Below are 6,000 nucleotides of genomic sequence, written 5' to 3'. Positions count from 1 at the left end.
TGTTTCTGGAGGCTGGAGAGGCTGGAAATGGGCCATGTGGGGGCCTTGGGAGGCATCCGCACAGCCCATTTTTGGCGACAGAGTGCTGCTGGAGGCTTGGGAGGCCAAAAACGGGGCACAGGGCCGTTTTAGCACGCAGCCCGTTTTAGCCGGCAGAGGTCCTTTGATATTTCCAGGCTGGCCCTACAGGCTCGATTTAAGCATCCTGCGGTCCAGGAGTTTGATTAAGAACAATGCTTGCATGGACTCTGCATGTTTTTCTTCCAGAGCTGATTTTTCCTGTTGTAAAATCTAAACTTTTTCATTCATCCAAATGAACAACTCATTCTTTCTGAAATCACTTTTGTTTCTTTTTTATTAATTCAATAAATTAATTTAATTTATTTTTCAGTGTGAACATGCACATGTTCTCCACGTTTTTGGCCCATTTTCAGCTGGCAGAGTGCTGCAGGAGGCCATGGAGAGCGAAAATGAGGTGTGTGTGTGGAGGGGCCAAACCTAGCCCCTCCCCCCCGGTGCCCCATTTTGGTCAGTAAAGTACCTCAGGAGGCCGTTCAGGCTGAAAATAGGGCAGAGGGGGCTGCATGTGGATCCCCGCACCTCTTTTTGGCTGTCAGGCTGAAACTTCATTATTAGTACAGATAGAGATAAAGTTAAAACAAAGGAAGGAAGAAACACACAAGACAAAGCAACACTGTACTGTACAGTACAGGACTACTGTAATACTCTCTACATGGGGCTCCCCTTGAAGAGCACTCGGAGGCTCCAACTGGTCCAGAATGTGGCCGCGCGGGTGAGTATGGAGGCGACACAGCACACCCATGTAACACCTCTCCTGCGCGAGCTGCACTGGCTCCCAGTGGTCTTCCGGGTGCGATTCAAGGTGCTGGTCACCACTTTAAAGCGCTCCATGGCTTAGGACCTGGGTATATATGAGATCGCCTGCTGCCACCGATAGCCTCCCACCGGCCAATACGTTCCCACAGAGAGGGACTCCTCAGGGTGCCGTCGGCCAAACAATGTTGACTGGCGACACCCAGGGGAAGAGCCTTCTCTGTGGGGGCACCAGCCCTCTGGAATGACCTGCCCCTGGAGATTCGCATGATCCCCAACCTACATACCTTTTGCCGTGCCCTTAAGATTCTTTTGTTCCAACAGGCCGGGCTGGCCTAGAAAATGAATTTTAAATTGGGTGTTTGTAGTTTTTAACTTAAGGGCCAAATTTATATATTTATTTTAAATTGTTTTTAAGTTTTGTGAGTATGTGTTTGTTTTAATACGGCTGTACACCACCCTGGGTCCTTTGGGAGAAGGGCGGTAGAGAAGTTTAATAAATAAATAAATAAATAAATAAATAAATAAATAAATAAATAAATGAATGAATGAATGAATGAATGAATGAATGAATGAATGAATGAATACATACATACATACATACATACATACATACATACATACATAAACATGAAAATGTGGATCTCATAAGGAACCATGGCAGCTACTTGGACAAGATGGTTCTGGACATTCATTGTAGTGCAGTGTTTCCCAAACTTGGCTATTTTAAGATGCATGGACTTCAACTCCCAGAATTCCCCAGCCAGTATGCCTGGTTGAGGAATTCTGGGAGTTGAAGTCCATACATCTTCAAAGGGTCAAGTTTGGGAAACACTGTTGTAGTGTTTCCTTTTGTTTAGACTCCCTGGTAGATAATTGCTGGCAATATTCATTCCCATAATTTATCTCAGATGGGGCGTTCATAAAAAAATCTAGTGCCGAAAGTGCTATGTGGGTCATCAAATACAACCTATTATAAATGAACAAGAGCCCGTCGTTTCCTTGAGTAATTGGCTTGATTGATGAATGGCTGGCTGACTGGCTTGATTGGTTAGATTTATACCCCACTATAATTGACTATCCATTGGTGGCATTTTTTTTTTAAAAAAAAATCAATCAGAATCTTTTTTCCGGTATCTTGAATTCAGTACTTGGTGTCCTGCCATCTGAAACAACAGAGGAAAGAAATCTTCACTTTATTCAATACGGCTTCTTTTTCCTATATTTTAAAAATTATGTGGAGTTGGTGAAATTTGAATTTTAGTATAAATTAGAACAAAGGTATCTCAATTTAAAAATGAAAAAAAAAATATTTTCATGCCCTCCCTCAATCCTTCCAAAGCTAAATATCTCTTCATAACCCTTTGTAGGATGCAGTTTCTGGATTTTTTTTTATTAGCTCCTAATTACTAAGGATTACTAAGGATTAGGTTCATAACTACTTCTCGGAATTTGTTTGTCTGGGTCCTTCTTAAAAAGTGGCATCCAGAACTGGAGACAATAATTGGTTCTGACCAATGTAAAATAGAGTGAAAAAAAAATAGATTACAATCATACACCAAAATTTCTTACATGACCACAAATAATAAAACATACTCAAGAAACAAAACTAAAATACTGATTAGCTTAGACTAGATTAGATTAGATTAGAATTCTTTATTGGCCAAGTATATTTGGACACACAAGGAATTTGTCTTTGGTGCATATGCTCTCAGTGTACATCAAAAGAAAAGATACATTCGTTAAGAATCATAAGGTACAACACTTAATGATAGTCATAGGCTACAAATAAACAATCAAATCATACTAGGAAACAATAAATATAAATCATAAGGATACAGCAACAAGTTACAGTCATAAAGTCATAAGTGGGAGGAGATGGGTGATAGGAACGATGAGAAGATTAATAGTAATAGTAATGCAGACTTAGTGAATAGTTTGACAGTGTTGAGGGGATTATTTGTTTAGCAGAGTGATGGCATTTGGGAAAAAACTGTTCTTGTGTCTAGTTGTTCTGGTGTGCAGTGCTCTATAACGTCGTTTTGAGGGTAGAAGTTAGAACAATTGATGTCCAGGATGTGAGGGGTCTGTAAATATTTTCACAGCCCTCTTTTTGACTCATGCAGTATACAGGTCCTCAATGGAAGGCAGGTTGGTAGCCATTGTTTTTTTCTGCAGTTCTAATTATCCTCTGAAGTCTGCGTTTGTCTTGTTGGGTTGCAGAACCAAACCAGAGAGCTGAAAGGTAAAATATACAGCTAAGTGTGTTATAAAGTGGAAAATAATGCATCAAACTTTATTTACACCAAAAGTATCCTTAGAGACATTAAGGTTAAGTTATTAGGGTTAGAGGATTTTTTTTTATTTTTTTATTTTTTGGAAATTGATCTGCTTATAGGAAAACACCATCTCTTCTCTCAAATAAAGCAGGAGGGTAATTCCTAGTGCCAAGTTTGGTACCATGGACAGCTCCAGAGGACAATCAATACCGATTCAATTACAGTTTCTGCACCAGGTTGATCTCATCTTGAACAGGGAAATCTTTTGCCCCCTTTCATTAACTGTTGTTGCTAGAACATCAAGATTAGCCAGATTAAATGCTAATCTGTGAAAAGCCCAGAAAATATTAGAGTAATGCGTAGGGAGAGAGGGGAAAATCCATTATAAAGGCTGATGTTAAAGTAATGGTGTTACGTATGTCATGGGGGAGCTACCCTCCTGTTGATGCAGCCTGTGATTTGATGCACATTTTCTGCAGACACATCACATTTGCAATTTGTAGTCAACCATTATTCCATACTCCCTCTCTTTTTTTGGAGTGGGGGCAAGGATTATTATTAAATCAGATTTACCCTTCCCCTAATCCTATATATTTGATACTGGTTTCTGTTTTTTAAGCAAATAACTTTTGTGCCTCTCCTCTTCTCATTTTCAGCCGGTTCTCTAAGCAATCAAGCTTAGTTTTATTTACATCTTCTAGCCTATTAGCCGTCCTATCTAATTTCATGTCAACAATAAATCCGATACACATTCTCTCCCCCTCTTCATTCAGATATTTAATGCAAGCAAGAGTGCTAGGCCTAGGAGGGATTCTTGTTTGATAGACCTGGCTTAAAAGCATAATATTGGAAAGTATTTCATGTTTTAAATTGTTGTGGGCATTTGCAGAACTGAGCGCAAGTAATCTTTTGAGGCATAAGATAGGAAATGGCTAGTAGGATTTTTGTTGTTGTTGTTCCTTGTAACAACAATAGAAAAGCAAGGGGTAGGAACAGCTGTGCTGTGTGATTTAGCTTTGCTAGAGAGCAGGATTTCCTGCTTTCTAGAGAATATAAACCACGCAGCACAGCTGATCATTGGAAATACCGGTTCGGACGATAGCTCTGGTTTAATTTTTCTAGCCAAGAACTACTGTAGTTCTTTACTACAGTAAAGTTTTTTACTCGGTGCTTTACGGAGGCATTGCCCTCTAAACTTTTCTTCATTAAAAGTTTTCTGAATAGCCAGTAGATTTTAAATAATATCTCCCCCACCTCATCATCCAGAGAAATAAGACAATTACAAATCCAATTTATTACAATGTTTATTACAAATATCCAGTGTTTCCAATGGACATATGTAAATGTTTTAAATAGGATTACGGACTCTATTGCTCAACCTATTTTTGCTCCAAAGGACAAATATACGCTGGTTCCAAATGAACCCTCTAAGCAAAATAATGGCGGGTGAAGCATATAATTAGATAAGAAATAATTCCAGAAACTTTATAATTGAGTGAGCTCAAAATAAAAGAGCTAGGCAAATGGATTATTAGCATGAATTCATTTCCCTGATTTTTTATTTTTTTTTAGAAAAAAAGACAGAAATCTGAAAGTCCAACCATAAAAATCAAAATCAAAGCTGCTTTTAAATTGATTAACCGGAAATAAGAGTCAGAAATTTAAACAATGCTTTATTATTTTTCCAGATTATTGTTTCCTGTCCCAGAGGTTTAAGGAGAAATATTGAATACAGTTACATTATATTTTGAGGGGGCACAATGACTCTGCGGTTAAAGAGGCTGAACTTGTCCGCTGGAAAGCTGACAGCCCGGGTTCAAGACCCAAGCACTAAGCAACAGGGTGAGCTCCTGTTCCATGCCTCAACTCTTGCCCACCTAGCAGTTTGAAAGCATGCAAATGTGAGTAGATTAATAGGTACCATTTCAGTAGGAAGGTTAAAACAATGACTACATGATCATGAAAAATGTCTTTGGACAACGCTGGCTCTCTCAGCTAAGAAATGGAGATAAGCCAGGGGTGAAATGCTACCGGTTCATCCCGGTTTGAGAAAACCGATAGTGATAAAAACTACCAGTTCGGTCAAACTGGTAGTTAAAAAAAGCTACTGGTTCATCCGAACTGGTATTTCCGATGATCAGCTGTGCTGTGCGGTTTATATTCCCTAGAAAGCAGGAAATCCTGCTTTCTAGTAAAGCTAAATCACACAGCACAGCTGTTCCCCCCTTTTCTACTTACCTAGAGAAGTCTTCTTTTTCCATGCAAAATGCACGATTGGCACGCATTGTGCATACGCATGCAGTGTGCTTTTGGCACATGCTGCACATGCCCGTGCACAGCGTGCATGCACAGCCAGCGAACCGGTGGCAAATCTGTTCAGATTTCACCACTGAGATAAGCACTATGCCCTAGAGTCAGATATGAATGGACAGGGAAACCTTTACCGAGCACAGCATTATGTCACTGTTGCTTAGGCTTATATTACCATTTAAATTTTTGCAGATGTCTATCAAAATGACCCCAAAATGTTCTGTAGACCCCAAGAGCTACAGGACACAAATGCCGTAGCTCTTATAAGATTAAGAGCCTGGATAGCTCTGCAGACAAAGCACTGTAATTTAACACCAGCTGTCTGCAATTAAAGTAAGTTCGAATCTTGCCAGGCTCAAGGTTGACTCAGTCTTCCATCCTTTCTAAGGTAGGTAAATTGAGGACCCAGTTTGTGGGGGCAATAAGCTGACTTTGTATAAAATATACAAAAAGTATGAAGGCTATTGCTTAATGCACTGTAAGCCGCCCTGAGTCTCCGGAGAAAGGCGGCATATAAATCAAATTAAAAAAAAAAAAGATTGCAACTCTTTAGTTTATTTATATTAAATAACACCAC

Source organism: Pituophis catenifer, unplaced genomic scaffold (genome assembly GCF_029215685.1).
Source record: "Pituophis catenifer annectens isolate HBS135680 unplaced genomic scaffold, rPitCat1.0.hap2 SCAF_4, whole genome shotgun sequence".
Taxonomy (NCBI): domain Eukaryota; kingdom Metazoa; phylum Chordata; class Lepidosauria; order Squamata; family Colubridae; genus Pituophis; species Pituophis catenifer.
This window is presented reverse-complemented; position numbering follows the sequence as displayed.